Source organism: Hakea prostrata, chromosome 5 (genome assembly GCF_041222555.1).
Source record: "Hakea prostrata isolate BN-2017 chromosome 5, UWA_Hpros_2, whole genome shotgun sequence".
Classification (NCBI taxonomy): Eukaryota; Viridiplantae; Streptophyta; class Magnoliopsida; order Proteales; family Proteaceae; genus Hakea; species Hakea prostrata.
In genome coordinates, this window is record NC_142604.1 from 53,405,576 (window position 1) to 53,420,201 (window position 14,626).

The 14,626-nt window shown below is 36.9% G+C and overlaps 1 pseudogene; it reads left to right on the plus strand.

The window, feature by feature from the left end:
- The first annotated feature begins 6,210 nt into the window (after positions 1 to 6,210).
- Positions 6,211 to 7,889, plus strand: LOC149016524 (beta-amyrin 28-monooxygenase-like; annotated as a pseudogene).
- The last annotated feature ends 6,737 nt before the right edge of the window (positions 7,890 to 14,626 follow it).

The window sequence follows — 14,626 nt, forward strand, 5'->3', positions numbered from 1 at the left end:
GATCAAGTGTTCTTTGATGACACACGGGAAAGGTCCAAAAATTAGGTAAGACCCTTTTGGAGTGTAGAATAGGCGCAGAGCCATGGGTTTTCTGGGCCTTGATTGTGCTCTTGGAACTAAGTTCTAGGGGCTAGTTAATTGGCCTAATCGCCCCAGGTGACGAACCTTGTTCTAGATGGAAAAGGGCAATTTTAAAAAAATTAGATTTTTAAGGCCCTATTTAATTTATTTTCGTTCTAAAACGTGTCATTATGATCCATAGCCATCAAAGGACATCAAAGCTTGTTAGAGAGTGCTCCATGAAGGTGAAAGACAGTGTGGAGATCTTCCGAAAAGCTTTTCGTGCAGCGAGTAACTTTCTCTAAGGTTAGTACTCATTCCCATTCTTTTTAATATTCTTTCACGATTGATTTCTTCTATTGTTTAGACCTAGTAGGAGCCTTCTAGTTATTGTATCAACCTATTTTGTCTTTTCTATTTGCCCTAGAGTGAACCCCCATTCACTCTGGTTCATCCGTGATTCTTCCAAATTGATTTCAAAAAAGACCTAACTTAGGATTCACTAGGTTTTAGTTTCTTTTGCGTTGTTGAATGCTTAAATCATGTTAGATCATATTCTAACATTCTTTTGGATTTTTCTCTATATTTTCGGAGTAGTTTAGAACCCAATTTGGAAGCCTACTGTCAATCTAAGTCAATTTTGTCCATTCTCGTGCACTGGTTGCCTTGGGCAACAAATCCAAGCGACTAGTACCCCCTAGTTGACTACCCTGGTTGCCTCAGGCAACCCATCCAACCAACCACTCCCTGTAGTTTTGGGTTTTGTGTCTCGTTTTGATCTAGTTACTCTAGGGTTATTTCTAACTTTTAACTAGCAAGTTACTAGGACTTTTTGGGAAGTGTGAGCATACCTTTTGAGTGTCTTTTCGAAGTTGCAAAACAAAAGCAAGGTGAGGACGTTCATTAGGTGAGGACATTCATTTGTATATAATTATTGTTACATATAAATTGATATGAGACATGCATATTGATACACATGTTGTTGTTCCAAGACTTAGGAATAATATTTATGTTCTGAAATTACAGATTACAAGTCTATTGTTATTGATGTTGATTTAAGGACCAAACTTGAGGCATTATGGACTTGAATTGGTTTGTGGATTTTGAATTTTGATTTTAAACTTCTACTTCTTTGGGGGGAGATTGTTGGATGTTGTGATTGTGAATTGGGGAATACCTATCTGGGTACTATTGGCTTGGGATATCAATGGAGGTGGTATGGGACACTGTCCTCTGATGCCCCCAACACTTTTCACAATTAGGAACCCTATCATATCACACCCTATCGACATGGGTATTGATGCCAAGTGACCCGCGGCAGGAGTGTGGGGTGATGGGCACTCAAGACCTGTAACCAACCTGTGAGAGGACACAACCACATTGTGGGGCCATTCATTGGTAGAGTTGCATATAATAGGCTTGGGCTCATGGACGCTCAAGACGGGTAACCAACCCGTGAGAGGTCATGAGAGCTTCCCGCCCATTATATGTGGATGACCAATAGAGTTAAGAGAAGGCGTAGTTCAAGTTGGTTGGAGCCATAGGATACGTTGACTCTAGTAGGGGAGGATATTGAACCAAGAGTGTGAGATGCATGAGGGGAGGTATTTGAACCTAGGTTGATTTGACTAAGTAGATGACCTGCATTGGGCTAGGTATATCCCTAACACGCTCCAGTTCTCATGCCAATGGTGTGTGAGAGTGGTGACCTAAACCCCAACCATGGTTATTGTCTGAGAGGGATGCCTTTACTCCTTACCCGAGATCTCAAAACCGGTAACCAACCCATGAGAGATCAGAATGATGAGACCTACCTAGAGGAGGCTGGTGTTCTATCTTAATGTGTGTCTACCATATAATGTTTTGATTTAAATTATGATTATGGTTATATGCTTGTGAACTACTTGCTGAGTTCTTTTGAGCTCGCCCTTCAGGGAATTTGTTGCTTTAGATATTATTGCAGATACAGATACAATGTATCAAGATTACGAAGCACATGCGACAGATCCATACAGTATACAAGATTTTGGGGACTATGACACACACGGTGACGAATGTTCGTGTCACGACTATGCATACTATTAGTGCAACCTATGAGTTGGTTGGTCAATATAATTTGTGGTACAGAGATTTTTCAAATTCGTAGTTATATTTTACTTAAGGACACTTATCTATTGTAACTTAAGGAGTTGACTAGACTTTTCTTCTCGGTTGATTATTTCGGTTTTGACATCGCTTCCGCACTTTGATTTGGTTTTGAGATCCTTCTGAGATCCATGTTACTTGATTTACATCTTAATTATTATTTATAACATTGATTTATTCTTGGTCATGATTGGTCTATTGTGTGGAATGGTATGTGATTGTTTGAGACATGATCTTGTGATTGTTGATCACTCCCTCGAGTATTTGAGTGGATGGATATTGGATAAGTGGATGTGACACAAAAAATACAGTTACCATTATGAGAAGAGGGTTGATATGCATGAGAAACACAATGCCGAGAAGAGCGACCATGACCAGATCTGCCCCTCAGTGAAAAACGCCCTCTGAAGGGCTACCTTGAGGTCGATTGGAGGAGGATTTGGAGTTGGCCGTGTTTTCCATCGGAGAAGAAGCATCAATGGTATAAAGTTCATTGTGTAACCTTATCTCATGAGTTAAAACATACTTCGTAATTCATCATAAGAAATTGGAGAAGTACAAGTGGTCATAGCAGTCACAAAGGGAGAGTACTCAACTCCCAAACCATTTAAAATATCGAGACATAGTTCATCATTATTCGCAAGTTTTCCAACAACATCCAATTGATTAGAAATATCCTTAATATGAAGAAGCAAATCATGGATTGTACTATTATCTCATCAAATATTTTGAAGTTGAAGGTGAAATTGCATAATATGAGCAAAAGAGCAAGTATAGTAGATCTTCTCAAGTTTCAACCAAACTTCTTTGGAAGTGGTTCAACCAACAACTTGTGCATGAATTTGTTAAATGAGGGAAGCAATGTTCCAACACATTAGTAACTGATGTTGACGGTTCCACTTATGATAGTTTGGATTAGATCTGAAAACTTCAACATCATCTTTGTTAGGGATGGTAGTTGGTGGGCAAGGGGAAGAACCATCCACAACACCAAATAAGTCATATGTCTTCAAAAGTGGCATGATCTGAGATCTCCATAACAGACAATCTATTCCATTCAGCTTCATTGAAAAGAAGCCATTAAGAGAGGGAAAAGGATTATTGAGAACCTAGTGCACTGATGCCATGCTAAAGTCCATAATTCACAATAGAAGAGAGAGAGAGAGAGAGAGAGAGAGAGAGAGAGAGAGAGAGAGAGAGAGAGAGAGAGAGAGAGAGATTTTTTAGAGAGAGGGAGAGAGAGAGAGAAGAAAAAAACATTGGAGAGAGAGAGGGTGAGAGAGTTTGTCATAGAGATGTACGTGGTTTCGCTAATCTTTGCAACCTATATCCACAAGAATGTGATTTGCTTCCTCAAGATTTAGTGTAGTACATATTACATATTTATAGTTACAAGAATCCTTGTTCAACATTAATCTTGAACTCTTAATCTAGAGTTTGAATTACACAAGTTATCTATTTGTGTTTGGTACAAACTATGTCTCCTGTGTGTTTGAGTACAACCCTAAGTTTGATCCACTTGTGGATAAGATGCAATCTGTTGGAGTCTTTTAAGTGGTTGAGTTTTGAGTTTGGTTCTTGAAACGTTGCCTGCATGCCATGATTTGAGTTTGAGTTTGATTCTTGAGCTCTTGCACACATGGAGTAGTGGTGGCTAGGGCAACCATAGATTTCAGCAAGGGTTGGTTTTGGTCTTTCTGTTTTGCCCTCAAATTGAGAAAAACCAATATTATCCTTAAGAGTTACAATATAGGCACTTGGTAGAGGTTTAGCATTCAATATCAAGAGTTATTTATAGGAGAATAAGTGGGAATGGCTAAGGCTCGAATGAATTGCTTGAGTTATGAATGTGCTTGAATTAACAATAATACAATAAATTTTTTTTGTAATTGTTTAATATACACGTGTCCTAATAAACACTTAGCTCAGAATGGCCCATTATCGATATTGTTAAGTTAATATTGAACTAGGCCCACTTGTAGCTTTACTTGTATTAGATTTCTAGTATAAACTTTGTGCCTGATAGAGACTAAGATTTCTATTTACTTGTATTATATCTGTTAGAACTCACCCTCTCACATAATAAAGAACAAGGAAAACAAGAAAGAAGAATGACAAGTAAATTTTTATGAGGTTTGGCCTCCAATGTAGAGAACCTACATCCATGGTGTGAGATCCCCTAAATTTCTAACCCAATAATCCGGTACCTCAAGTCCGCGTACCCAGAGTTCAAGAAGAGATAAGCTCTAGACCATCCGAGTTGAACCTGAAGGTCCGAGGATCCAACCCGTGGATTTGGATGATCGTGATGAAGACCTGGCCACCTTGCTTGACTTCACCAGGAGAGAGAAAATTACTCCCGAAGACATTTAAGTGAGATTTTGGCATGCCCAAAAAGCTATGCAAGGTAGCAAGTTCATTCCTCAAAATATATAAAAACTAATAAAAAATATAGGGTTCATCTCTTAGATTACTCTTTCCTCCCATCCTTAGCATCTTTCTCTCTAGCCAAGATTTATGTTCTTTATAATCTTTTTTTAAATGTCTCTTTTGATCACACCTGTAAGACATAATATCACCATGGTTCTTCTTTTCCTTGCTATATGGATGATACTTGCTTTTCTTAGAACATTTTTGTTTGTTATTGTGAGACCCACTAGTAAATGCCTTATCGTTGTTAACTAGCTTTACAATCGTCTTTAACTAGCTTTACAATCTTGATCCTTGTCCTTTTCTTATCAATTTTTCTTGAGCACATATGGAAATGAGGTTTTTCATGGTCTTTTCCTTTGTCGCGCACTGAGCAAAGTTCTAAGGGTAGTGTATGACTCTAAAAGATATTTGATAGCAAATTGCACTACAAATTCATCATCAATCGTTGTCCCAAAATCTTTTAATTTATTTAATGTGGTAGACATCTCCAGAAGATATTATCTAGCACTCCACGTACCATCAAATGTAAATGAAGTCAACTTGAACATCAATTCTCTTTTATCATACTTTTGTGATAACTCAAAAACCACTTTTATCTCTGCAAGATATTATACAACAGTATCCTTCATTTCCACACTATCACGCATGGACTCAATGATGGACTTTTACGTTATTATTAAACTTTTCTTAATGGTTGTCATATATTCTTTATACTTTAGCTTCTCCCCATGTGTACTTGCAGTGGTAAGATTAGCAGGCTTTGGCTCTTTAAGAGCCATATCATAGTCAAGCAAAATCCTAGTGTAGCATTTAGTTCTTCTATCTATCTTATATAAATTTTTCCAAAAATAGCAGGGATTGAAGCCAAAGCATTAGCCTAGGCAGACATATTTAGGGGAGAATAAAAGTTTAAACGAGCAACATGAATGAGAGCATAACAAAGACATTCAAGTATTATATCATAATCATATGAAATAAGAAGCACATCCCACCTTTAGATATACATATATGAAAAATCATAACGTATTGTACATGCTAAAAACATAAAACTTTAGCAAACATGAGCCGACCAAGTAACATTCTAACATTTGGGTTAAAATTTATAAGGCATCACATGTAATGTTGCAAATACCATGGGATAACAATAATTTTCGGAAATTCATTCCATCTTTAGGTAATAAGAAACCCCTGGATTATGCTTCTCAAAATATTTTTATGTATTAACCCACCTTTAAAAAATGAATAAAATGATAATCTTCAAAAATCTTATTACTTTTGGATAACTGAAATTCCTTAAATTATTATTCACTTCCACTTACGTGCATATACTATCATTACTTGGATAGGCCTAAATCCTCCCAAGGGCTTTTTTTTTTTTTTTTTGGGTAGGACTCCCAAGGGCTATTCTTACTTATAGGTGTTCCAAGTCCAACACGACTCAAAAGGCAACAAACCATTCTGTTGGTTTGTTGCTGGGTTTGTTGCATGAGTTTCATCATAATGTCTTGAAGGAGTGATAGTTTCTTAGAGAAAGTAACCCGCTTGCACCCTGTGCCTTTCTATTCCAGTGATATGGAACTGTTGTTCCTCTCCTGGCTACCCCTAATAGTTCTTTTCTTCTCGTTCTCAGTTCGCTTCTTGATCAGTTTTAAGTACAAGCGTGTCAGTGGTGCTCAACTGCCTCCAGGAAGACTAGGATGCCCTGTCATTGGTGAAAGTCTCGAGTTCCTCTCGATGGGTTGGAAAGGGTCACCAGAGAAATTCTTCACCAATAGAATGAACAAGTATTCCACTGAAATCTTTAGGACTTCATTACTAGGAGAACACACGATAGCCTTCTGTTCTGCTGCTGGGAATAAATTTCTCTTCTCAAATGAAGGCAAGCTTGTCACAGCCTGGTGGCCACGCTCGTTCGAGAAGATATTCCCTGCTATTCTCAATACCTCAGTCGTTGAAGAATCAAAGAAGATGCATAAGCTTCTCCCGAGTTTCCTAAAGCCAGAGGCGCTGCAACAGTATCTTGGAATTATGGACATGACTTCCAAGAGACATTTGGATACTAGTTGGGCTAACAAGCGAGAAGTCATTGTGTATCCTCTGGTTAAGAGTTACACCTTTGCATTGGCTTGTAGATTGTTCATGAGCATTGAAGACCCCCGCCAAGTTGAATTGTTTGCCAATCTTTTGATGTCTTTGCGCCTGCGATTATGTCAGTACCTATAAATCTCCCTGGGACACCCTTCAACCGTGGGATTAAAGCAGCAAAAATGGTACGAGAAGAGCTGTTAAAAGTAATCAAGCAGAGAAAGAAGGATTAATTTACTGGAGAAGATGATATCTCCAACACAAGATATATTGTCTCACATGCTGACAGTCACTGATGAAAGTGGCCAGTTCATGAAAGAAGTCGATATTGCAGATAAAATTCTTGGGTAGCTGATTGGTGGCCATGACTCTACAAGCTCTGCCATAACCTCTATCATGAGGTATCTTGCAGAGCTACCAGTGTCTACAATGAGGTGTTGAAGGGTATGGTGGCTAACTCACCATTCATATGTTTATTTTTTGTAAAGAACACTAATAACCGAATTCTAATCTATGATGGGGAAGATTCTCAGTCTCTTCTTCATTTCTTATTAGCTTAACTAGTAAGAGTTTTGCCAAACTTGATCATAGAGCAAAGAGAGATTGCTGCAACGAAGAAACCTGGAGAATTGCTAAACTGGGAAGACATTCAAAGGATGAGGTACTCATGGAACGTAGCATGTGAACTAATGAGACTTGCCCCACCCCTTCAAGGAGCTTTCAAAGAAAGCTTAAAAGAATACTTCACCTTTGCAGGACTCTACATTCCAAAGGGGTGGAAGGTACATTCTAACTATAAGCTGTTTTATAAATACATCATATAAACGCTTGAACCTCATCTAGTTATATTTAAATGTGTTAGCAGGTATATTGGAGTGCGCTTGCAGCACACAAGAACCCTGAATGTTTCCCAAATCCTGAGCTGCTTGATCCTTCAAGGTTTGAAGGAACTGGACCTGCTCCTTACACATATGTTCCATTTGGAGGAGGACCTCGGATGTGCCCTGGCCGAGAGCTCGCTCGACTGGAGATACTAGTTTTTATGCACCATGTGGTTAATATGTTCAAATGGGAGAAAATTTTCCCTGATGAGAATGTTATTGTGAACCCATGCATGTCCACTGCCAGCGAAAGGTCTTCCAGTTCGTCTCGAACCTATTCACTGAGGATAATTTGAGGTAGCAAAACTATAAATAAGGATATGCCCTGGATCCATTTTCTTATTTTGTTTCATAAGTCATGAAGCTCGCAATAAGGGAAGAACCTTTAATAATCAAGGGTATGACACTTTATTTGTTAAGTGTGAATTTTGCATGATATAATATGAGTGTATGTTTGAATGAAAATGCTTGCATCATTTGGGATGACCTGAACTCCCAATTAATTAGTCTTCAATCACCTTAGCCTCAATCAATGTTCATAGGCTTGAATTAATCCTTGGAATGATCCTCAAGGTGAGCACAACAGGGCGAGAGGCTTGAACTAATGCCTTTGAATGAGAGAATTTAAGAGGACTTTAATCAATAAATGGGGGTCATAATGTAGGCACTTGGCAGAGATTTGGCATTCAATATAAGGGGTTATTTATTGGAGAATTAGTGGGAATAGGTTGGGCTCCAATGAATTGCTCATATTGAACTACGCCTACTTGTAGCTTTACTTTTATCATATCTATATGAAAACCTTAGTGCCTGATAGAGACTAAGAGTTATCCATGCATGGGTTCCTCGTTCTTTTCTTCTTCTTTATATAAGAAGGATCACAAGCGCATGATTGTTTATTAAGTATATCTCATACACTTGCCAATTGTTTAAAACACACTAAAGATTCTCCAGATATGTTTTGGACCATTGAGAATCATTACTAAACAACCATTACATGTTAAGTTATATTTTATACATATTCGATCCATGATGTTCTAGTTTTGGTTTTCATCAAGTGTTCGAAATTTGACTATAGTATTGACCACTCCATCTCCACATTCCAATTTTGCATAGTTTAGAAATAAACTATGTCTTGTATTATTCTTATTCAAAAATTTTCCTAGGCAGTATACAACTCAACTACCTGTATATTGAAAATTACGAGACCAGATTCTCATTTTTATCATTGTTTTTCTTAAACAAGTAAAAACTGAAGATCATTTACACATGACATTCTATAATATATTCTTAAAACAATTAAAGGGGTGGGTCTTGCCGCAATAGTTGGTAGACCACAATTATGGCCTTGAAATTAGGGCATCAAGAACATGTCACACCAAAAATTATTATAGTAATGTGTAGGAATATTGCTTCCTAGACTCTACTTGTATTGAAGCCTTTGACACTAGATTTGCCCAAGGGAATAGTCAAGTTTGTAATAAAATATTGCATAAAGAAGCATGAGGTCTTGAGTTTGACTCCTCATATTTTTGGAATCACTTATACTAGATATTTAGTGTTGTTTACTGTCCACAATAAAAATTGAACGGTTCTCATTCAACTCCAGTATGACCCGATTTATGGAGTTGTGGTGTAAGTGTAGAACTATGGGAACGGTCAAACTAAAGGTTCAGACCCTGTTAAAAAAATAATAATAATAATAAAAAATATATATATACAAACCCATCCATATTACTTCATATTACTAAACATTCTATTAGATTCTGTTACATATATGTTGTATGCTAGCATACTATGTGCATAACTCTCTCGCTTTTCTCATTAGTAAAGATTTATTTGTCCTCAAATAGAGAAAGAGAGAAATAAAAACCTAGAATAATAATATACGATACCTCTCTAGCATACAAATTAGCAAATTGAATTGGGTTAATCTTGTCTATCAAATATTATATACCTGTTATATGGGGAGGAGCTACAAATGGGATCTTCTCTATGAAAAGTGCTTACCATTTGCAATGTAATAGGAGAGACTTCCTAGCTCTGCTTGAACCATCCTCATCACGTCACCACAAATGGGAAGATGTCTCGGTCAAAGCCTGGAAAAGGATTTGGAAGTCTCAGTGCTACCCAAAAATCCGATCTCTTTTGTGGAAAGCCATGAATCAAGCTCTGGCAACAGGGGATAATCTTCAAATCAAACAAATTAGAAGAGATCCTACATGTTACAGATGTGGCAGAGATGTGGAGTCGATCGATCATATCTTGTTCAGTTGCGATTTGGTTCGGTACTGGGCTCTCTGGAATGGTGGAATCAAACAATCAGAAGTCTCTTTGTGATATCATCAATGATTGGGGTAATTTTCACTTCCCTGATTCGAGATCGAGCAACAAAGCCTTCAGTCTTTTCTCCTTTACCTGCTAGTTCGCATGGCTAGCAAGGAATGATTTTTTCTTTAATGGAGAGAGATGGACTCCTGATCGGGTGGTGGAGCGATCTTGGAAGGCTTACCGTGAATTCTAGAAGGTGCTCTCTCCGGCGATTGGCGAAAATAATGGCATGGTGAGGATCTGGCTGCCTCCGTCTGGCTCGGCTTTAAAAATCAATTCTGATTTTTCACTTTCAGAAGCAAATCGGGCCGCAGGGATTGGTTTTCTCCTCAGGCATTCCGCCGGATCATGCTTATTCGCTGCTTCGTCTCCGGTCTCTTTTGAGTCGATTTCCTCCATCGTCATGGGTGAAGCGCTTGCTCTGCGGGATGCTGTTATGTGGGCTGCAAATGCTGGGTTAAAGAATCTTACCTTTGAGTGTGATTCAAGTACCCTCACCGAGTATTTTGTGGACCCGTTTCTACCCTGTGATATGGATGCTAAACGTGTGGTTGAGGATATTCACCACTTTCTGGATCTCGAACCATCATGGTCGATCCAACTTATTTCTAGGTGGGCTAACTCAATAGCCGATTCCCTAGCTAGGAAGGCCCAATTCGTGGCAAGTCGAATTGTTTGGCCTGTTTCCACCCCTTGGCTTCTTAAAGCTTGTAATCAGGATATCTTGGCTTTTTCTTGCCCTCCTTCTAATTAAAACTCCTTTTACCAACAAAATATATATATATATAAAAAAAAATAAAAAAAAAAAAAAAAAAAAAAAAAAAAAAAAAAAAAAAAAAAAAAAAAAAAAAAAAAAAAAAAAAAAAAAAAAAAAAAAAAAAAAAAAAAAAAAAATATATATATATATATATTATATATATATATATATATATATATATATACCTATTATCTAAGTATGTATTATACAATTACCAAACAGCACATGGAAGATTAAACTTTTCTAATTCATCTCTTAATTACACTGGAATATAATCCCTTGTCATGTGCCATCAGAAACGGATACAAGGATCAGTGATCCATAATTTATGCATGGATGGACCACCCATACCAACTATATAACTTTAATAATCAACTCCCCCTTCTTTCTCGTAGATGTGAAACCAACTGCAATCAGAAACGACCACAATCTAGTCTTGATTAATGGTTTAATTTTAGTATAATTTTTGCCACCTTAATGTTTTCCTTAATATATTTGTATCAAAAGTGGTAAATGTAATTAACGTGTGTCTTGCAAAGGTTCGTTATATATAGATCCTAACCTTTCTCTAATGAAAAGTTAAACTATATGTTTTATCAAAAAAAAAAAAAAAAAAAAAAAAAAAAAAAGGAGGGAAATGTTAAGACTGCATTGGAAATCAAATGTTGATTCAAGATCTCCTTTTCTTCCATTATACTCCGCCAAGCCCACGAGGGATTCGGCCTAATGGAGCCTTGCAAGAGATCACACCTGGAAAAATATATCGCCTTAGTAAACTTTGCCCACAGGGAAAGGGGTCCTTCCATAATCTATATGCTACTTTTGTAAACATGGCTGGATTTTGCTTATCAAATTCTCGAAACCCTAAACCTTCTTTGTCTTTGGAACGACATAAGCTACTCCATGAAACCCAGCGAGACTTTGTTTTTTTTTCGAAATCACGACGCCACTTCTCCTTCAGATACGAAAATTTTTCACCTTTGATGCAGCAATTTTAGAGGGTAGGCCCAGATATTGTGGGTTCCTTCGTATAGAAGATCCAAAACATGTGAGAACGATGATAATGTAGGGGAGTATTGGGGATATACGCTGTGCTGAATTTTAAGAGATTAATTTCCGGCCACCTGCTTTTGCAGTAAAGAGTCAAAGCGTCCTTCAAATTACTAATAGCAATCAATCTTAACTCTGAGAATAATAATGTGTCTATCAGTGAAAAGAAGATGTGATAACTGAGGAGTCCGACTCCTTATCTTTATTCTTTGTATGTTTCCCAAAGCTTGGCCTGAAAAGAGAATAAATCACAAACTATCTCATGTAAGGATCCATCTAACCCTAACAAAAGAAACATGGAACATTAAAGAAAAATAAGAAGAAGAAATAGTAGAGAAACATCATTCTAGGGTTGAAAAAGTAAAGACCTAGCAACTCTCCAAAATTTGCCCCAAAAGTAACATTCTTTTCCAAATTCATTCTCTGCAGTTCTCCATAGCCAAAAACACCTCTCTTTTTTTCTTTTTTTTTAAATGGCTGGAGTATGCTCCCCTTTTATAACATGATTTCATATATTACATGAGACCTTGATCCAGTTTGACATAGTTTGAAACAAATTCTGAGTTTTTAATCTAACTCAACTAAGAAATTCATTCATCTATGTGGTATATAAATCGCATTAATTTCGAAAACTCAAATGCACAATCTCACAGTTTTTTAAGATCAAGAAGTCATGAAGCTTTTCTCCAAAAATCAGTTCCATCGGACACCGGATGATTATCCGATGAAGGACTTGATTGAAACTATACAAAGTACACTCAAAAACGGATTCTTTTTTTTTTTTTTTCCTTCTCTAAATATGATTCTTTTTCTCAAAAACGAATTCTTCTTTTTTCTTTCTCTAAATAGGATTCTTTTTCCTTTCTTTCTTTCTTTTTTTTTTATCTGCCTTCAAACACCATTAATTGCCCCAAGCAAATCCTTGTTGTTGAAGGAGTCCAAATACTAAGATGATTCAGTGCAAGTACAGATAATAAATTTGAATCAAGATTTGTCAAGATGAATATAAATTACCAAAATTACTTACTTAAATTTGGGAGAGTATATCCGATGGTCATTTGCATGCAATATTATGGTAAAATGATACAAAACAACAGCGAAGACATGAAAATGTATCCAATTAATTACTCAAAATAGTATACATAAAATAAACTTATCAAATATGTGTCTCCAATTTAAGTTGCACAATCCGCGGTCAAGTCTTATTCGAATTGAGTGCTAACCTTTTCGTTTGTTGACCCATGTATATATGCCAGTCCTTTAAACCCAAGTCCAGAAAGCTACAAGAATTGATCATGCTTTTAAGACCCAAGTCCAGAAAGCCACAAGAATTGATCATGCTTTTAAGGCCCAAGCAATCCTTTGTTGTTTTGATATTTTCTCCACACTTTTCCTTCCATCTCAAAGGGGCATTGAAATCCCCGACTACAATCTTGTAGATGTATATTAAATTTTAACCCAAATAAAATTGGTTGGCAAAATATGATGTTAGAAAATTCAAGAAAGATCATGTTTTAGATTTGCATCTCATTTTTACTTCCTTAGGTTTTTTTTAAGAAAAAAAATTTTGATTATGACAAAGCATCCCACGAGAAGAATCTGGGGATACAAAGTTTTATTGTACAAGGAAAGGAAAGCTAGTGGGGATCCTACCCAAACTTTAGATAAGTTGTCTCTCAAATAATCTACTACCAAAAATAGTCCCCAAAGGAGTTTAAAGACATGTTCACAAAAAGAGAAGTTTGTCTCTCTTCCTTCTTTTCTTTTCTTTTTTTCTTTTAAATAAAAAGATTAGCTTTATTAAAAGAGGGTAAAAAGGATTATAATGAACATAAAATACTCAAACCCACAACAACATTTGCGCCCAATAAATTATACATCCATTGCTCATCGGTTCTTTGTCAAGTAGTATATTCAATCGAGGGAGAATCTCCCAACCAAAAACTCTTTTTAAGAAAAGTGACCAATCATTCCGAACGAAAGAAAGTCAAACTACAAAACAACACCACTAAAATAACAATCCAAAAATCAGATTGAAAAAACCAATATCTAAGTTTTTGCATTGCATCCCAACCCACTTCAGATTGCATATGGGTGGCCATTCAACAATTATTTTTTTTCAAGGTCTTTTTCATTGCTAGTGACTTAGCTTAAAAATCAGCCAAAGGGTTTATCTCACAGTAGCAATGGGTTATCTTCCACTGAATCGCATTTAGACACTCTTGTAGCGCATGTCATCTCTGCAAAACAATCCATGGGATTTTTCTTCCATTCACTTCCGAAACAACTGTCGTAGAATCAGTTTCCACCTATAAGTTTGTGATAGATGGGCTCTAGCCAGAGTTAGCCCCCTTGAGCAAGGCTTTAAACTAAGCGATCACACTAAAAACACACTCAAGTAACAGCGGAAGTGATCAATAATCATTCATTCGCTATTTCTTATCACTCTACCCCCTGGATTACCAAGAGAAGATCCATGCATCCATTCTCAATTTACACCACATACCCTGGGTAGCAGCCACCGAACCTCAAGGGGCTCTCTTCTATGCTTAATCTGAACATAAATATCCAAGCAACAAATAACCCTAATGAAGTTTTAGTAATTCAAAAACTAATCACATGAGTTTGGTTGATTTTTGAGTGCTTTAACAGCTTGTAAATAGTTCAAGCTGATTATGATGTGCTTCAGCTGGAATGTGGTGGAGATTTCAGCTTAGTTACCTTGGAAGAGTTTCTGCCATGTTGTATCTAAAGGTTGTCATGGTGTTGTCGAGGGACATCTGAGCTCTATTATTTGCTTCCATAGCTGCCACAACATGTTCTTACATATAGAGTTGAGGTCTTTTCCTTGGACTTACATCCTTGTATTATGTGTGTAAAAATT